Genomic DNA, 21,816 nt, shown 5'->3' with positions numbered 1-21,816 from the left:
CCAGAAACTGTTTGTAAACCTTTTTTGTCTCTGAGGATTAATGCTAACGGATGGACATAATGGAAGTAGGATTAGAAGTTTTATTTTTTATTAACTTTGCCTATAGATCAGTGTAAAACTCTTTGACTTAATGGATTTTAAAACCAAATGAACAACACTGTATTATTGACTTAAAGAAAAATCATAATTCATACACATACGATTTACTGATATGTATATCTGTTTTATTCATGCATAAAAATCTATAAACATTTACGGTACCAATAAATTCCGCCCACATTGTACAAGAAAATATATATTATTATACATATCGTGAATAATAGGGGCTGCCTGGCAGAGGCGGCAAAGGCGTGCTCGGTTCGCCCGGAAGGACGTGGGTTCGAATCCCCGTCAGGAAGTCATAAAATTTAAGACACGAGATTTCCACTTCCGGAGGTGTATATGGCCCTGAGGGTCACTCAGCCTACACAAGTACCAGGTTAATTCCTTGGGGCAAAGGCGGTCGGGCGTAGAGCTCACCACTCTACCCCATCACGTGCCGCGGTTAGCAATGGTGGAAGCCTTTACCTTCCACTCCTCCAAGGGCCTTCATGGCATGTACGGAGGTGTCTTTGTCTTTTATCGTGAATAATGATACAAGGAAGATACTTTTTAAATGAAAATTAATATTCCCCATTCACTCCTTGTTAGTGGTGCTCCAGTTATATATGCAGTATTCCAGAAGACAAATTAGAACGGTTGGAGAAGTTATTTTCAATTATTAAATGATGCATCATTAGTAAGCAAATTTTAGGTTAAACATCAAACTACCTGCAAGATACATTAGTATTTCGTGGATACACTTCTTTCTTTTTGTAGCCTACATATGAAGTTTTTCACTCTTGCTGTTTGTATTTTCGTATACTTAAATAGATAATTTCTTTCTTATCTCTTTTTGACACCAACATCATTGTCTGAAGAAGACGTGCGTGCGCAACGATCGGAAACGCTTCTGTAACAAACTCAAAACAATGTGCTTCCCGCGATTACTGAAATTCGTGTCACCAACAGCAAGCCAGTGACTTACGGAGTTTTAAAACCAAACCAGATATTGACGATCCTTTCACGGCCATTGTGTACAGCAGACTTACGGGGGTTCTACACATGATGTCACATAAAACGAAATTGTCAAAAAATGTGACTTATGGGGTTTAAAAACTAACCGATTCAATTAAGGTACAACCCCAGCATTTACCTGGTGTGAAAATGGAAATACACGGAAAACCATCTTCAGAGATGCCGACGGTGGGATTCGAACCCACTATCTCCCCAATGCAAGCTCACAGCTGCACGCTCCTAACCGCACAGCCAGCTCGCTCGGTTCGTTACTTAAGGAATTTGCATTTCTTTTCGATGTGTTTGTATCCATTTCGGCTTAATATGCATATATATATACTTCACTTTCAAATTCGTTCATTTAATACAACTGTATTTAATTTCCACTTCTGTTTCCACTTAATTTGTTCACAGAAGATGGTTGCCTAGTTGGTTGTACTGTCTCTTAAAACAATAATCACCATCGTCACCACTCCGCAGAATATGGTGCCCACACCATTTGCTGGGCACTCTTGCATTGTTTATCTCAGACCTACGCGAGCTGTCTACACATCATCGACAAGTGATGTTGTTAAACCAACCGACCAACAAAATGCCTCATGTTGGACAAATATCGAACTTCATCTGGTTTATCATCACTATGTGTCTCAGATATTGGCCCACAGTTCATACTCTGAACATGTTTGAGGTATCGTGACATATAACTTGGGAAAGCGTAATATGCAAAAGGTTTTTAAGACTACAAAAGCTGGAGAAAGTTTTCTTTATATTTTTATGGCCAGCGGTAGGGTTCGCATGTCTACCTCTTACCCGGAGGTCCTGGCTTCGGATCCCGGCCAAGCATTTGAATCTTCATTATGCAGACTCGTGAGTTCAATTAAGAAGCTGTCTTGCATGAAAAGGACTGGGCATAGTCAAGAAAATCCAACAATGCGGTGAAGATCTCGTCACACTTACCACGTGAATCTCTAAAATCTCTACGGCATATCGGTGGACAGCAATCGTGTTATCACCCACCTGTGGGTGGGGGGCGGTAGAATAACACCTACGGTATCTCCTGTCTGTCGTAAGAGACGAGTAAAAGAGGTCCCAGCGAGTCTTAACTTGGGAAAGTTGCTTGTCAACCACGGGGCACTAAGCTGAATCCTGGCATTGCTTCCATCTACTTGTACCCGACGATATGAGCATTCGAAGGCTAGGGAGTCTTTTATTTTCACGGCCTTTGTTGCCCTTGTCTTTCTTTGGCAGAGACCTCCATTGCCCCCGACTGATTAGTGTTAATAGAGCATGGATGCCCAATTTAACTTCCCCTTAAAACAGTAATCACCACCACCAGCCATGTTATGAGACCAACGGTCTCAATGGACACATGTTTGCATGTTGTAAAATTGTTTATAAATTGAGAATTTTGAGTAATAATGTTTTTCATTGATCAACGTAAGGAGATACTAGTACAGGAAGTGGTAATTGAATAACAAGACCCGTTGCATGCTGAATAGGGAATTAACGAGCTCATTTCGGCGGAGGGAATGACAAAGGAAGGAGTATTCACCTACCTACGTGTGACTGCACGATGATTCAGCTCACACCCTCATTTCCTCGCCCTGGCCGGAGATTAAGCGTAGGCCCCGGAAGCGGTCATTTGAGCCCTTGGCTGGACTGGACCGCACCACGCCGCCTGAATTCAAACTAAATTCCTCGAGAATAAGAAATGACTCGTCTCGCTTACTCAGGAAGTGTTTGCCTAATTAACAATTCGTAAAATAGATTAGGTACAGGACTACCCACAATAGAACATGAAGACATCCTCCACACGTTATTAAGCCACGATTCTTTCAATGATAATAATAATAATCACAAAAATAAAGTATAAAATAATATTATTAATAATACATTTACATCCCAAAAACAAGGTTTACGTTTTTTGGAGGCGCTGAAAATTTGTCCTACAGAGTTCTTTTACGAACCGGTAAATCTATTGACAAGAGGCTGGTGTATTTGTGCATCTTCAAATAACACCGAAATGAGAGATGATCGATCCTTCTTTTTGAGCTCAGAAAACCAGGAATTTATACTGTGAGCCACTCAGCTCTGTTTAATTACCAGTAAAATATGTGCGATTAGATCGATCGAGTGACTCCGTGGTTTGTGTCGCATAGTTGTCAGCTTGCATTCGGGAGATAGCGGGTTCGAACCCTACTGTCGGCAGCCCTGAATATGGTTTTTCGTTGTTTCCTATTTTCATACCAACGAAATGCTGCGGACTTTGCTTTAATTAAAGATACGACTGCCTCTTTCCCAGTCCTAACTCTTTCCTATCCCGTCGAAGCCGTAAGACCTGTCTTTTTTTTTCCGCACTAATTTATGTTCGATTTCGCGAAAAGGAATCAATGTTTCGCGTTATTTTGTCAAATAGGGCTGACCCCATCGCTTTAATCTCGCTTGAATACTTTCCTAAAGTTATTCATTAAAAAGTTTAATTCGTGAGATATGCGAATTATTTATGTGATAGGTAAATGAAGAGAAGCAATATTGATAATCAAATATTATTCTTTGTGTAATCTTGATTAGAACAATAATATAGTCCTAATCAAGATTACATAGCAAATTACCTTTCACCTTACATGACCATAGCTTTCACTCTATATGACCATGCCATTAAGGGATTTTATAGAATATTAATACGAAGAGATACTTCTGTCGAAATGAGAAATCCTTACACTGTCTTCTGTTTCCCTTCACACACGTGATATTGAAATACAATTTCAAGATTGTTACTTTTAGCGAATTTCGCTGCACTTTCGCATTTATTGCAAAGTAAGTAAGTTTCGCTTTAACCTGACCATGTCGCTTTGATTCGCTGTAATTCGCGAAAACAACATCACTAATTTCTTAACCAGAATCATATGATTCGTTAACATATTTCAAAATCGCTTCAAAATATTTTTGTCGCATTTATTGTTAACGCGAAAAAATCGTGCCTCTATCTGTGCTGGTGTGGCGTAGAACAAATAGTGAAAAAAAAAAAGTGGGTGGTTTATGTTAATATTTATTGAAGACTTTGAATATACACCTAACACAAATCTCTGGTTGTTTCAGGTCACTCATCAATTGAATGCAGCTCAGCTCTGCTGTTAGGTAAGTAACGCTTAGGTACTCTCTGTCTAAAATGTAGAGCTGCATCTGTCTATTCAACATGTGAAAACCGCTTATTTGAGGAAGACATATACTGAAACTTTTTAGTTTATAGTCAAAAGTTAGCAAATGATTACTTACTCTCTAGATTGCTTGGATAAATGGTAATGAACAAAGTAGGCAGACACGTGATTTAAATATGACACAGATGGGAAATTTAGATTAATGTCACAACTTTCAGTGGTGGCAGGTGAAAGATGCAAAACTAAATGAACTGCTTATTTGAGAAAGCACACATGTCCATTGCTATTATATTTGATCAAAATGGAAAAAGCTGCATACAGGTTTGCTATTTGTGTCTGATTTTTATGCCAGTTATTCATTATATTTGTAATGATTCTGATCATTTTTTTTAAAAAATATTGTTTTCAATAAAGAGTGATAATGAGACTGAAAGTAACTGGGTATGTGTGATTTATCAAGTAAATAAACCCTTGCTAGCGAATGAGGTTATTGAATGCTTACAAACATTTAAGCACAGTACTGGTCACCGTTTACTTATTTAATATTCATCTTTAAATTTCCCTTCATACAACAACATTGAAGTCAAAATTCAGAACATTTTCCAACATTGTCTGTCTTAACAATATCACTTATAACAGTTACCCATCCACGAACCTACTACCCTGGCGTAGCAGGGGGAGAGGTGATACTCCCACCTGGCGCGTCCTAGGTGGCGGATAGGGGGGGTCCCAACCAGCTTGCCGCGGACTTGAGGGAAATAAAATACCTCTCGCGGACCAAACACACAACCCCCTGTGGGTGGGGGACGCAGACGAAGAATACACCCACGGCATCCCCTGCCTGTCGTAAGAGGTGACTAAAAGGGGCGACCAAGGAATGATTGTCTTGGAACCATGAAACTACTTGTGATTAGTACCACCACGCGGAGAACACCATGGGTCGCTTTTACTTGCGCGTAGTAACACTACATTAGGTACCAAATAGGTTTGTGATTAGTAGCACAAGGAGCACCGTGCGGTCGGCTTTTGCAGTACCTGTGATTAGTACCACCATATGAGCAGGACCATGGGATGATAGCTACCATAGTTCTGCCTTGCCTCTGATTAGTACCCACTATATGAGGAACACCACGATATAGGGGAAGGTCCCTGTGGTTAGAACTCTTATGTGATGAACACCATAGGTTTGCGTTGCCTGTAAATGGCGCCGCAATGTGAGAAAAACCATAGGTCTATATCATATGTCGAATTTCATAACCTGTGAGTAGTACCATAATGTGCGGAATACTGCGAGTCTCTGCTACTTTTGATTAGTACCGCAACATGACGAATACCATGGTTCTACTTTCCTAGCGATAAGTACCGTTATGAGGGGCCGATAACTTGGATTTTGGACCCACTATAGACTGCAAGCATCGTCGATTCAGTGTTATGCTATAGCAGCAGTCCCTTGGTCAGTTATCCTATTTTTTTTACGTCAGTTTCTGTGAATGTAAGGCATTGCGGGTTGCATCCACTGATTGTTTTAAATTCATATCCATCCATTCATTCTTCGTCCTCACGTTTTGATTTCTGGCCACTGGAGAATTTTGGACTTTTAATTTGTCATTCCATTTCGTCTCATTTCGTACCATTAGGGGCCGATGACTTCGATGTTAGGCCCCTTAAAACAACAAGCATCATCATCATCATCATCATCATCATCATCATCATCATCATCATCATCACAGTTACCCAGGTACATCCTCCCTGTTAGCAAAAACGCAAAGAGTATGAAATTCTTGTCATGCCTGTTCTGTTATTCATGTGCCTCGGGTATGTCCTCCCCTATTAACAGTAGGCGAGGAGAACATTTTTAAGGTCCCGGTAAAACCCTTTTAATGAGGCGGTCCGTAACTCTGATCGTGATATTAACAGTAACATAAAACGAAAGATTATGTGACCATCATCAGGATATCAGCAATCACATCAAACTGCCATGACTACGGTAATGATATCAAAAAAAAAAAAAAAAAAACCTTAGATGTCTCTTGGCTATGATCACGATATCAACAATCACCTAAACCTATGAATCACGTAGCTCTGATCACGATATCGGTGGTCGCATGAAACTATAACACCGGACGTTCCATAATTATGGTAACGACATCGAGAGCCACATGAGATTAGAGATATCGAATAAGAACCAACACTGGCAGGTGTGCCAATTTCCTGCACAAGTGGAATAAAATAACTTTTCCAAGTTGTAACTATGGAGCTGAAAAGAAGACTGTTCACCATATACTCCAAGAATGTCCTCTGAGAGCTTTACCCTGGCGATCCCACAGAGTTCCTGGTTATGCCAGAGGGATCAATAGACTACATTCCCGGCCTCGATATTAGTATGTAAATGAGATAATTGTAAACGTTAAGTTTTTAGTGTTGTAGCCATACGGCAAAAGTAATGGCTATGAAAATCCATATCAATAGTTGCGAAAACGTAGGAATTCCGTTGTTATGATACAATATGAATGGCGTCGTAAAATATAAGCACTTGTTTTCATCCAAGATTGAATGCTGTGACAGAAAGTTTAGATGTATTCAGAAAGAATTATAACTATTACATATGGACTTATCTTTGATGTGAATGTTTAAGATATAGATTCAGTTGTATACTGTGCGTTATATGATCCCAAAAATGAAGAAGAATAAAACTCTTACTAGAACTCCTACTGGATTTTTTCTAGTGGCTTTATGTCGCACCAACGCAGATATGTCTTATGGCGACGATGGGATAGGAAAGGCCGAGGAGTGGCCTTAAGTTAGGTACCATCCCGGCATTTGCCTGGAGGAGAAATGAGAAACCACGGAAAACCACTTCGAGAATGACTGAAGTGGAATTCGAACACCCTCTACAACTTTTCAAATTTCGTGGCCGAGCTGGGAATCGAACCCGGGCCTCCGGGGATGGCAGCTAATGTGAATTTTAATATTTTCATTATATTGATTCACTGATGATGGAACTAAGATTCCGAAAACCAGTTATGAATTAAATCATTTAAATGTGTGCTTATATAGACTTTTAAATTTTAATATGCTTATATAGACTTTTAAATTGTAATAATTGTAGACGAACACTGGTTGCCTTGGCTACAACGGTGTCTGGAAATTACTGTAATAACGCTAATTCCAAAAACTTCCCAAAAGCACATGCATGTTAAAATTCCAGTAACCGAGCGAGTTGGCCGTGTAGTTAGGGGCGCGCGGCTGTCAGCTTGCATTGGGGAGATAGTGGGTTCAAATCCCGCTGTCGGCGGCCTGAAGATGTTTTTCCGTTCTTTCGAATTTTCACACCAGGAAAATGATGGGGCTATACCTTAATTAAGGCCTTGGTCGCTTCCTTCCCACTCCTAGCCCAACGGGAGGCGAGAAGGCTGCCCAGAAAATTCGCTTACAAAAATTTCGGAAAGCCTACGGTAGGGTTCATTCACAACATATACAATAAAATGTGCTTGTCTCGGCATGTAAAGATCAGACACTATAATACAGTAATCAAGCCCGAAGTCTTATATGCCAGCGAGACCCTTACACTAAATGGGAAAGGTGACCTAGAAAACATTTTAAAAGAAGAATACTGAGCAAAATTCTCGGACCCCGAAAAACAGAAGGTGGATATAGACTGAGGTCACGCAAAGTGACAGAAGAGCTTTCCAACACTGCAGCAGACATCCGCAAAGACGTCTGAAATTTTATGGGAACGTTCGCAGACTGCCGGCAAGTAGACTGACACACACAAGATTCTCACCTACATAGAACATCTAAAAAATATTCCATGGGTATTGGAAGTGAAGAAGGATATGGAAAAAGCCCAGGTGAAATCAACTGACACCGCGGACAGAAACCTCTACAGGAAAAATATAAATGGATGGAAAGTGCAACCAGAGAACGAAGTGAAAAAGAAGACTGGAGCAAAGTGGACAGAAGAACGAAAAAGGATTCACGGAGAAAGGATGAGAGATGTTTGGCAACTCAGAAAACAGAATAGTTAGAGCTTTGCGTGATCCACTGGGTCCATACGCAAATAATAATAATAATAATAATAATAATAATAATAATAATAATAATAATAATAATAATAATAATAATAATAATAATAATAATAATAATACATTTATGGGGTCTAGAATGTCTTTCATTTTCTTACAATCCACGAGCGTCACCATTCTTTTCTCGATCCACTAACTTTTTCTTTCGTTTTATCGGAACTCTTTATCTCCCCTGCAGAGGACTCAAGGGATAAATTTTCCCTACCCCTTTCATATCGTAAGAAGCTACTAAATTCCCTGCGGGTGGGGGACGCACATGTAGAATACACCCACGGTACCCCCTGCCTGTCGTGAGAGTCGACTAAAAGGGGCGACCAAGGGATGACTGAATTAGAACCATGAAACTACTTTTGATTCGTACCATCACGCGGGGAACACCATGGGTTGCCTGTACTTGCGAGCAGTACCATTATATTAGGTACGAAATAGGTTTATGATTAGTAGAAGTAAAGAGGCTGGCCGGGGGGTTTCCAGTACCCGTGAGTTGTACCCATGTGAGCAACACCGCGGGTCTGGGCGTAGCCTGTAAGTTGTACCGCTATATGAGCGGCACCGTGGGTCTGCGTTGCCTGTGATTAGTACCCACTATGTGAGGAACACCACGGGTTAGTGCGAGTCCCTGTGGTTAGTACACCTAGGTGAGGAACCTTATCGGGTTGCGTTGGCTATGAGTGGCGCCATTGTGTGAGAAACACCATAGGTCTACGTTCCCTGTACGAAGTGCAATACTTGTGAGTAGTACCATCATGTGTGGAACACCGTGAGTCTTCGCTACTTTTGATTAGTACCCCAACATGACAAATACCATGGTTCTACTTTACTCGCGACATGTACCATTCTGAGGGGCCTTAGACCTGGATTTTGGATCCGTTGAGGCATCAAGCATCCTCGATTCAGGATTGTGCTTTATGAGTGGTCCCTTGGTCAGTAATAAATTATTTATGATCTTTTTTGAGTTGGATCCACTCTTTTTTTTTGTTTGCTCGTTTTTTGTTGTTTTTGTTTTTTGATTCATGTCCATCCATTCCTTCTTCTTGACGATTTTTTTATTTTGGTCAGTTGATGATTTTGCATTTTTTGTTGCCATTTCGTACCATTAGGGGCCGATGACCTCGATGTTAGGCTCCTTTAAACAACAAGCATCATCATCATCATCAAGAAGCTACTAAGAGGGGAATAACCAAATAAAATGTACCCGCTCTCTCGTCTTCTAAGCCCAAAAATCCAACCTGGGTCTGAAAAGTTCGGTGAATGGTCTCATGAAAAAAACAACAATGTAAGTTACACACAAATCTCCTATAATTGCCTTCAAAGTAATCTCCGTTAGCTACAACACACTTTTGACATCGACTGTAAAGCTGCTGGAAGCTGGCAGCAAAGGCTTCTTTTAGAATCTCCCGGAGAACCCTTGTCATGCGTTGTTGGATACCTGCTACACTGTCGAACCGGTGGCCTTTCAGGGCTAATGTAAGACGGGGGAACAAGAAAAAAAAATCTGCCGGCGCCAAATCCGGATAATACGGAGGGTGTGGAAGAACAGTCACCTAGCGTTCAGCGAGAAACTGGGTCACGCGGATCGCGGTGTGCGGACGGGTATTGGCGTGGAGGAGCTTCCACTGTCCACTCCGGCACAGTTTAGGCCGAACCCGTCTAATGCGTTGCAGTAGCCATTTCAAAACTCCCTCTTAGGACTCCGCGTTGACAGGTGTACCCTGGGGGTACAAATTCATGATGAATGACACCACTGCTGTCGAAAAAGGCGATCAGCATTGTCTTAATCTTAGACTTTGTGCGCCAACTTCTCTTGGGAGGCGGAGAAGACGCTGAACACCACGCCATTGACTGTCTCTTGGTCTCCGGATCATATTGGTAACACCACGACACGTCTCCTGTAATGATGGTTTTCAGCACCTCCGGATTTTGGTCCCAAACGTCAATGAAATCTCCCGGCGTTTCCATCCCAGTTTGCTTTTGCTCGTCTGTCAGGTTATGCGGTACAAACCGAGCACAAATCTTTCACTTTTTCAAATGTTCGTGAACAGTGGTCCTTACACTGTCTTTGCCTACACCCACTTCATCTGGTATCATTCGTAAAGACAGTCGCCGATCATTCGCAGGTATCTGTCGCACTCGTTCGATGTTGTCTGGAGATGTGCTTGTGGTTGGTCGACCCGAACGCTCCTCGTCCTCAACACCTTTCTTTCCATATCGAAAGCGTTCAAACCAGTCAAAAACGCACTTCTTACTCACTGCTTGAGCGTGGTAAACTTGCACTAATATTGTGTGTGTTTCCGTTGCCGTTTTGCCTAGGTGGAAGCAAAACGTCATGTTAACGCGTTGCTCCGTTTTGCACTCCATTGTGCAATGACACGCGTCATCAAACTGACTCTGCGTGATGTGTTGCAGCCTTTAACTCCAATTAACTGTGTTGAGTTGACCGATAGGGGGCACTAGGTGTCATGTCTCGCAATGCGTATGGGCGAGCGCATCGTCCAAACTAGCACAAAGTAGGCGACATTTCACCGAACTTTTCAGACACAGGTTGTGTATCCATGATTCCACATTTTTCTGTCTAGCGGAGAAAATGAAATGGACCGGGCGAGTTGTCTCTGCGTTTAGGGGCGCTCAGCTGTCAACTTGCATCCGGGAGACAGTGGGTTCGGACCCCATTGTCGGCAGCCCTGAAGATAGTTTTCCGAGGATTTCCCATTTGCACACCTGGCAAATACTGGGGCTGTACCTTAATTAAGGCCTCGGCAACTTCCTTTCCATTTCTAGGCCTTTCCTATCCCATCGTCGCCATAAGACCTATCTGTGTCGGTGCGAGGTAAAGTAAAAAATAAACAAAATGTAATAGCGCGATTTTTCACCTTCGTAAATATTAAACAGCCCCGTTGTTATGTTTTATTACGAAGTTAATAACTGCAAAGGGCAAAACCAACAGTATTTATAAAGTTTGGTGGAAAGTAATTAAACACTGAAGTGCAAATAAAGTTTTATTTGAGTTTTTTGTTAAAAAAATATTTCACTTCGTATTATTAGGTAAATATTTTTTTACAATTGGCTTTACGTCGCACCGACACAGATAGATCTTACGGCGATGAAGGGATAGAAAAAGGCCTAGCATTGGGAAGTAAGCGGCCGTGACTTCAATTAAGGTACAGCCCCAGCATTTGCCCGCTGTGAAGACGGGAAACCACGGAAAACCATCTTCAGGGCTGCCGACAGTGGGGTTCGAACCCACTATCTCCCGGATGCAAGCTCACAGCCGAGCGCTCCTAACCGCACGGGTAACTCGTCCGGTGCAAATCTAATATTATACTATTTATGAGTTACAGAGTAATTGAAAACGACAGATAAATTAAACGGGAGTTAACTTGACGATACTGCACGTTGACCTATAGATTAAAATCCATTTTTCGTCCTCTTCAACGCTGTTGGTATGAATTAGCGTATGGCTAGAGATACAGTGTCTGTCTTAGGTAGGATCTGCACTTCTATATACATATATATAAATTATGGATGTAGTCTATATTTTCTGGGGTCGCGAGATCAAAGACTCCTATGATACTTTCTTGTCTTAACAATGGGTGATGATGTGCTGGATCTTTTGTTGTGTAGCATCACAATCACACTCAGACGTTGAAATTCTGTTCCACTTGTAGTGGAAGGCTGCACAGTTCCCGTGGTTGGTTCGAATCCTGTTCAGTGTGGACCATGGTATACGACGGATGTTGAAACCAGGTGGTGGCGTCTTTTTCACAGGAGGCAATTCTGGGTAGTATTTGTCGTTGAGTCACTCCTGCCAATCAACGAAAATTTTGTAGTTGCTGTTCCTCAAGTTCATGGCATCTCGTTTTGGTGGTTTGCTTGAACGCAGGCGATTAGTATTTGCATCACCGGTATCATCATGTATCGGAAGTTTTCGATTGTTCATTATTATGTTGAATTCTATTAGGAGAACATCACTACGTCTGAGATATGGAATAGATTTGATTGTGCCAGTGATGAGACGCACTGTGGTGTTCAGTAGAGTATTTATGATATTTGTGTGGGCACTATTTAGCCAGACAGCAGCACAATATTCGGCAGTCGAATACACCAACCCTAGAGCGGAGCATCGTAGCGTTGCAGCTGTAGATCCCCAATTTGTTCAACATAGTTTATGAATTATGTAATTGCGAGTTCTTACTTTTGCAGCAACATTCTGCAGATGTTGTTTAGAAGACAGTATTCTATACAGTGTGACCGCCAGATATTCAGGTTATCTATTATGTCTCAATTGCCGGTTGTACATGTACACCTTTAACTCCCTACTAGCTAATTTTCTGTTTAGATGAAAGCAGCAAACTTTACTTTTTCTGGTGTTTTGTTTGAGTTCCCACATTTTAAAGTAGTGTGTCAAATTCTTAAGGTCTTCTGTCAATATTTCTTCCGTTTGCTCAGCTGTTTGGTTTCTGATAGCGACTGACCAGTAATTTGGGTATTCAAATTCCCCTGGAAAGTGTCCCCGGCAAGTCTGTAATGTATAAACTACACAACAAGGGAGCAAGAAACGACCCTTGAGGTAGTCCGTTGTTCAGCGATCTTTGGTTGCTTACATATATCCCCTTGTTCAAAAGGTCTGAATAATTAATATATATAGCTCCCCTCAGGAAACTAAGAATGATTAGAAGGACTGAAACGTTGTGCACACAACCTAGTTGAAATCATGCAACTCAATATCTAGGATCTTCAGTATAATATGAACATTAGTATTTCCAAGTACATGATACCAGTAGGGAAGAAACTAAGGAGAATTTATTCCCCTGTGGGCGGGGGCGGTAGAATAACAGCCACGAATTCCCCGGCCTGTCGTAAGAGACGACTAATAGGGGCTCCAAGGGCTCTGAACTTTGCAGCGTGGGATGGCGATCACGGGGTTCTTAGCTGAGTCCTAGCATTGATTCCACTTACTTATGCCATTCACTCCTTCAAATTCATTCACACGTTCGAATTCCATTTAAAATATACTGCACTGTAAAATACGCTGGTCAGCACTTACTTCAAAAACCATGAAACGTACTCATCAGATCAATTACTGGTGTATTAGAAGCAATCTCGCTTTACGCTGTACGGTAGCTTATCGCAGACTAGTTAAGACTATGACATCACTGGGCGAGCTATATAGGTGATGTGTTGTTTGTATCATCCATTCGTCCAGACACGGCACAGGGAATAATAGATAACTCGACTGAGGCTTGCACTGTGTTAACGATACTTCTGAACCGCATGAATCAAATCAGTACCACCACTATTTAAATGTGACTATTCATAAAGTTTAGAATAATTTTTTAATCGATGGAGAGAAATGTCCGTACGTTTCTGTTGTTAACTAACTGTTGAGTAGTGCTAATATATGGGGGTAGAATTGTTTACGGTATTTATGAACAAATCAATCGTTCATCAGCCAAGTTGAATCTAGAAAACATATCCTCAATCAATATTACTGTGCAGTAAAATAGAGTACAATATGACAATATATAAGTACGGTATAACAAAATACGGGAATTGCAGGAATAACATTGATTCTTCATCTGTAGGAAAGAAAAACAAGTCATATTAATATGGACAGGAAAATAGTTCATTCCTGAGTTAACAGGCTTTCTCGTATAGTGTCTGCCGCTCGTTCATTGGCTGGAACTGAATGCGAGACTCTGATATGTTATCATGTGTATTTACGTTGGCTGAAATGAACGATGCTAAACCAACCCTCTGGAAGGGAATAGTTAGCCAGTCAAACATTATGAATGTAGTACGGTAGTTTTCTTAAGAGTCTATACGACATGTAACCAGCTCGGACATAAATACATGCATCATATTGGGCTTTCACACTGACAAGAATATCTTCAGCAGTTCTGAGGGAATGTGACCTGACACATAAAATACGGCTCCAGAGTTCGTCTCAAGTGCGCTCGATAGGGTTTGTATCGGCTGAAAAGATCGGCGAATCGAAGCGGTATGGTCCTGGACATGTTAAGACAAAGCGGCTTCATCTCTCAGCTCACCCAGCCTTCTTATTCGCCTTCCTACAAACCACGTCACCGGACACATGTTAGACACTAAGACAATATACGTGTTTTATATATTAGCTGTTTCATAGAGTATAATACAGCAATTACTATATTTCAAATTTACACGGCTACAGGGTGCATTCAGTATTAAACCCGGGAGAGGGCGCGCGGTCAGCACTTACATGAGAGGGCGCGCGCGAACAATAAGATTAAGATGATGATGCTGCTGCTGATGATGATAATGATTGTTGTTTAAAGGGGCTTAACATCTAAGTCATCGGCTCCTTACCGGTCGATAAAACCGCATCTTAGATTTACTCACAGCAATCACAGTTCGGTTTGGCGGGGGGGGGGGACACGTGTATTTCTTTTGCGTTTCATAGAAATGATTTCTCTTTTATTTGAGCAACATTGTCCCTGTGGCCTACTGAGTTCCGGACATTTATTTAACTGCTTATTCCTGTATTTTTTGTTGTTTTGTTCAGTTAGCAGATTATATCTCTGACTTCATAATGGACCAGAAAGAATAGAAAAGAATAGATAAACTTCTCGAGAGCATTGAAAAGGAGGAGACATGGAACGAAGCACTAGCAGGAGAACAGGGCGCATTTCGCCGGAGCCTTTTTGATGATGTTATCAGACAAAATTCCGCGGATGTATCGCAAGAGGAAGCAGATGACGATGCTTTTGAGGTCAGTGATCATAATACGGAAACTGACATATCAGTTGAATCTGAGGATGAGAGTGAAATGCTGCGAGCAGAACCCTGTTGTAGGTCCTGCTAGCGCTTCGCACTCAACAAGTTTACTTATTCTTTCCTGTTCTGTTTGATCCATTGCAATTCAAAGATACAATCCGCTAACTGAAAAAAAAAACGAACCTGCTACGCCTGCGTAGGGGGAGAGGTGATACTCCCACGTGGCGAGTCCCAGGTGGCGGATAGGGAGGTCCTAACCGGCTTGCCGGCGGACTTGAGGGAAATAAAATACCTCTCGCGGACCAAACACACTACCCCCTGCGGGTGGGGGACGCACATGTAGAATACACCCGCGGTATCCCCTGCCTGTCGTAAGAGGCGACAAAAAGGGGCGACCTTGGCGCGGACATGGATTGCGGTTTGGTATAATGTGCTGGACCTCCTGTGGATGGGAGAGGATGAATACATCCATAGGTAATCCCTGCCTGTCGTAGAAGGCGACTTAAAGGGTCATGTGGCCATGGTCCCCTCTTTATTTTTTATTATTTTTCCGAGGGTCAGATGTAGACCATTCGAAATCTTGATGTGCGTGCTGCTCGGCGATGGAGCTCCTATGTGTGCGACTACGCTCGAAAGCCCGTGCCAGCAACCACCCAGGACGCGGCGGGTGGGAGTGTCATGTACCCGGGCAGTGGTATCCGCCTGACAACGCAGGTCCCCGCACAGCCGAATGCCAGAAGGACATATTCTTATTAATTATTTTTATTTATTTTTTCTATATTTAGTGCTCTGTACACGCTATGGGGTACATGCTATTGCGGGTGACTGGAGGAAGGGAGTCTTAGTGCTCATTGCCTCAGTCATCCCGTATTAGGCATCGTCCAACATCGGACCCCGGGCAGTACCTGCTATGACCAGGTGGGTATTGCCTTGGCTGCTTGGTTCGGCTACAGAGACCCCTGATCGGAGTGGGTGGCATTCGGGGAGGAAGCTATCGGGCATGGCTTCCAAACGAAGTCGGCTCTCTCAACGTGGTCACCCACCTAAGTCTTTAACTTTTGCTTCCCTGAGAGGTTCAACTCCCTGGGAACATGCGCAGCGTGAAGGAATGGGATCCAGCTTCCCTAGGTTTCTGGTCGCTACCAGAGCCGATGGGCACGATTTTAAGCTGGTGAAGTCGATCCTGTTTAGTAGACACATCGAAGGCGTCTATGGCGAACTGGAGGAACTTAAGAAAATGCGCAACGGTAGTTTGCTTCTAAAGACTCGTACAGCACTGCAAGCTGATCAGTTGCTTAAGTGCGAGCACTTTGGCGAAATCCCTGTCAAAGTGGAGGAGCATAAGTCCTTGAACCTGGTTCGCGGAGTCATCTTTCACCGCGACCTTATTTTGAACACTGACGACGAGTTGATGGAAGACATGAAGAACCGTGGCGTGACACACGTCCGGCGCATTACGCGCAAGGTCAACGGTGAAGACGTTGCCACTGGTGCCTTCATTGTCTCTTTCAAGTTGTCAGTGTTACCAGAGAAAGTCAAGGTAACAACTTATCGTTGCGATGTGAGGCCGTACATCCCGCCTCCTATGCGATGCTATCAATGTCAGCGATTTGGACATATGGTATCTCGCTGTTCGAATCAGGCTGTATGTGGTACATGTGGACAAGTAGCTCACGGCGCGGAGAAGTGCACAACTCCATACAAGTGCACTAACTGCTCCGGTTTTCATTCTCCTCGGGATCGGAATTGTCCGACAAACCTGAGTGAGAAGAAGATCCAGGAGATCAAGACCCTGGATGGTCTTTCCTACCAGGAAGCGCGCCGTAAGTTTAATTCTATGAATACACCTGTCCGTACACTCGACTATAGGTTGATAGCTCAAAGTCTTCCAGGTTCGTCATTCACAACCTCGACACCTGTCCAGACCGCTGCGCCCAAGGCGACTGTTGCTGCTCCCAGCAACGTCGCGAATAGTCAAAGCTCGAAGGGGGGACCACCCCACCTTCGACCAACAAGAAGTCTGTGCCGGCTGGCAGTTCCCCGCCGGCACAGCAAGGGGGGAAGACTAAGTCTCCCCCCCCCTAGGAGGTCGACGAAAGTCGTGCACCAGCCGGCGGGGGCGGCATCGTCGACCAGGGCTGGGAAACCATCTCCCAGCCCGTCTAAACTCGAAAAAAAGAACGGGAAGAAGAGCGCCCGTCCTGAGCGCTCTCGGACTTCCCCTGCGAAGGAGAAGTCATGTTCCCCATCGGGGGGATATGAGTCTGCGCCAGGAGGCACCCCTGCTCCAAAACCTGCGCGCTCTCCTCGTAGGGGACCCCCTCGCGCCCGAAAAGCGTCGAAGTTCTGGGCGGCACCCCTGCCATCTTTCGATGACGGGATGGATGTCGCGCTGTCCTCTACATCTACGGATGTAGAACTAGATAGTGTTTAGGCTTACGAGCATTTTGTCGCTCATAACCTAACACTCGTTTTATAGTCCACACTATGGCACTGTTACAGTGGAATTGTAACGGTTATGACAGGCATCTTGCTGAGTTACGTCAGCTTATTAGTGAGTACGCAGCGAGTATAGTCCGTATTCAGGAGACCAATTTCAGACCTGGTCATCATACGGTCTTGAGGAATTTCAAACTATACTCGACAGAACGATACTATGCTCACCGGGCTTCCGGAGGCGTTGGCATTTTTGTACATTCTGATAGCTACAGCGAAGAGATTCCATTAAGAACCCCACTTGAGGCTGTAGCTGTTCGCGTCTCGCTGCCTGTCATAGCAACAGTGTGTAATGTTTATCTTCCACCAGGCCAGCATCTGAACATCAATGATGTCGCTGATCTTATAGATCAGCTTCCACCACCCTTCCTCTTATTGGACGATTTTAACGCCCATCACCCCATATGGGGCTCTGAGACACCTTGCCCCCGAGGAAGAGAGCTGGAAACACTTCTAACAGATCTGGATTTATGCATTTTGAACACAGGGGAACCAACTCACTTTAGTGTACGTTGCGGCACATACTCTCGCATAGACGTAAGTCTATGCAGCCGAACGTTGGTTCCACTGTTTCGGTGGAATGCACACGATGATCTCTGTGACAGTGACCATTTTCCCATCATTCTTACTTTGTTGCAACATACACCCGTCGAGGCTCCCCCTCGATGGATTCTTAAACATGCTGATTGGCCAAAGTACACATCACTAGCTGTCTTTCACAATGATGTCAGGCGGACCGTCGGCGAGGAAATAACTTACGTCACCCAAGTTATTCTTGCTGCTGCTGAGGAGTCCATTCCGTTTTTCTCGGGGGCTCCTCGCCGAAAATTCGTTCCTTGGTGGAACGATGAAATAGCAGCAGCCATCAAAGAACGTCGTCCCGCTCATAAACGTTACCGTAGACAGCCTACTGTGGCCAACTTGGTAACATTTAAGAAACTCCGCGCTAAGGCGCGAGTTCTTATTCGACAAAGTAAGAAGGCTTCATGGGAGAGATATGTGTCGTCCATGACGTCACATACTCCATCATCTCAAGTGTGGACGAAACTTCGACGAATTTCGGGTATTCAAGGATCATCTGCTGTACCGGGAATTTCCATTGCAGGCAGTGTCGCCACTGATCCCCTCGCGATTGCTAATCATCTCGCTAGTCATTTCGCGGATGTATCTGGCTCTGGGAATTACAATCCTGATTTCCTCCCTCTGAAGCGGGAAGCAGAACAACATCACCTTAGTTTTGCCACCCAAGCTTCAGAGGACTACAACGTGCCCTTTACGGAGTGGGAACTCCGCAGCGCCTTAGCGCTTTGCAAGGACACGTCTCCTGGACCGGACAACATCCATAACCAGATGTTGAAACACCTTAGTGATGATAGTTTACTATATCTCCTTCGTGTGTTCAACCGAATCTGGACAGAGGGTGATTTTCCGTCTCAGTGGCGAGAGGGCATAGTCATCCCTGTCCTCAAGCCAGACAAAGATCTTAAGTATGCAGGAAGTTACAGACCGATTTGTCTTACAAATTGCCTGTGTAAGCTATTTGAGAGGATGGTAAATCGCAGACTCGTGTGGTGTCTGGAGAAACAAGGACTCCACGAACCTGCTACGCAGGCGTAGCAGGGGGAGAGGTGATACTCCCACGTGGCGCGTCCCAGGTGGCGGATAGGGGGGTCCTAACCGGCTTGCCGGCGGACTTGAGGGAAATAAAATACCTCTCGCGGACCAAACACACACCCCCTGTGGGTGGGGGAGGCAGACGAATAATACACCCACGGTATCCCCTGCCTGTCGTGAGAGGCGACTAAAAGGGGCGACCAAGGGATGTTTAAATTGGAACCATGAAACTGCTTTTGATTCGTGCCATCACGCGGGGAACACCAAGGGTTGCTTTTACTTGTGCGTAGTACCACTACATTGGGTACGAAATTGGTTTGTGATTAGTAGCACACAGGAGCACCACGCGGTCGGCTTTTGCAGTACCTGTGAATAGTACCACCATATGAGCAGGACCATGGGATGATAGCTACCATGGTTCTGCCTTGCCTATGATTAGTACCCACTATATGAGGAACACCACGGGATAGGGAGAGGTCCCTGTGGTTAGTACTCTTCTGTGATGAACACCATAGGTTTGCGTTGCCTGTAAATGGCGCCGCAAAGTGGGAAAACATAGGTCTGTATTAAATGTCGAATTTCATAAGCTCTGAGTAGTACAATAATGTGTGGAATGCCGCAAGTCTCTGCTACTTTTGATTAGTACCGTAACAGGACAGCTACCATGGTTCTATTTTGATAGCGATCAGTACCGTTATGAGGGGCCGATAACTTCGATTTAGGACCCCCTTATGACTGCACACATAATCGATTCAGTGTTAAGCTATAGCAGTAGTCCCTTGGTCAGTAATACGATATTGTCACGTCCGTTTATGTGCCTGTGCGACATTGCGGGTCGCAACCACTGATTGTTTTAAATTCATGTCCATCCATTCATTCGTCGTTGTCACATTTTTGAATTCTGGTCAGTGGAGAATTTTAGACTTTTAATATGTCATTTCATTTCGTCTCATTTCGTACCATTAGGGGCCGATGACCTAGATGTTAGGCCCCTTTAAACAACAATCATCAATCATCATCGAAACAAGGACTCTTGTCCGAGTACCAATGTGGATTTCGAGCCGCTCGATCCACCACAGACCACTTAGTACGCCTGGAGAGCTCTATCCAGGATGCGTTTCTCCGCAAACAGCACTTGGTAGCTGTCTTCTTTGACTTGGAGAAGGCCTTCGACACCACTTGGCGATATGGCATCCTTTCAGTCCTGCATCAATGGAGATTCCGAGGTAACTTGCCGGTATTTATTGCGAATTTTTTGTCCCTCCGTCTATTCCGTGTCCGAGTAGGGAGGACATATTCGCAATACCACGTTCAAGAAAATGGAGTCCCACAGGGATCGGTTCTTAGTGTCACTCTGTTCGCGATTGCCATAAACGGTATTGTCGCTGTTGCTGGTCCAGCCGTAATACCGTCCCTATATGTGGATGATTTTGCTCTGCACTATAGCTCGTGCAGTATGGCAGTCGCAGAGCGACAGTTACAGCAAGCTATTAGGAGGGTGGAGAAGTGGACCTTAGAACATGGCTTTCGGTTTTCTGCCGCAAAGACCTCCGTTGTCCACTTTTGTCGTCAACGTACTCTTCACCCTCATCCTGAGCTTTATCTAGGAAATGTCGTTCTTCCAGTTGTTGACACCTACCGATTTCTTGGGCTCCTTTTTGACAGTAAATTATCGTGGGAGCCACACGTGCGGGAGCTAAAAGTGCAATGCACCAAGAGGCTTAACCTCTTGAAGTTTCTTAGCAGCACTAATTGGGGAGCTGACCGCGTGGTGCTCCTGCGATTCTATCGGGCACACATTTTATCCCGGTTAGACTACGGCAGTGCAGCATATGGCTCCGCAAGACCAAGCGTTCTTGCGAAGCTGAACAGTATCCACCACAGCGGGGTTAGGTTGGCGACGGGAGCTTTTCGTACTAGCCCCATCGCTAGCCTGCTCGCTGAGTCTGGCGTGCCGTCTTTACACCTGAGGCGCCAGCAACTACTACTTACATATGCTGCAAATTTGCGACAGATGCCACTTCATCCGAGCTATGCCTGTGTGTTCAACAATGGCAACCGTTTGTTGTACGTTGCTCATCCTCGTGCGACGCGGCCGGTTGGGATACGCTTGGATAGCAGTTATGAATTGTTTGACGTACCTTCGATTCCTTGCCTTGTCAGACAACCAAGTGGGGTACCTCCGTGGGTTGTGCGACGACCTGAAATCATCCTGGATTTGCACACTGGCCCGAAAGGAGACACGGACCCTTCGATTTATCGCAGGATCTACCTGTCCGTTCTTGGCCGCTATCCAGGTTCAGTCGTCGTTTACACGGATGGTTCAAGGACAGATACGAAGGTGGGCTGTGCGTTCGTTGTCGACAATGATCGGTTTCTTTTTGCTCTCTCGGACACCTGTAGTGTGTACACGGCAGAGCTCTATGCTATCTGTGAGGCTCTGCGGTACGCACTAGACAATGAGCGCCGACACTTTCTCGTGTGTACTGACTCCTTGAGTTGGCTGCAGTCTATTGATACCTGTTTCCCTCGACACCCTCTGGTGCAGCGGATCCAGGACCTGCTGGCCGGGTGTTCGGATGCCGGCACCAGAATTACGTTTGTGTGGCTCCCCAGCC

This window comes from Anabrus simplex, chromosome 4 (assembly GCF_040414725.1).
Source record: "Anabrus simplex isolate iqAnaSimp1 chromosome 4, ASM4041472v1, whole genome shotgun sequence".
NCBI classification, from domain to species: Eukaryota; Metazoa; Arthropoda; class Insecta; order Orthoptera; family Tettigoniidae; genus Anabrus; species Anabrus simplex.
Note: the sequence above shows the minus strand (reverse complement) of the source record.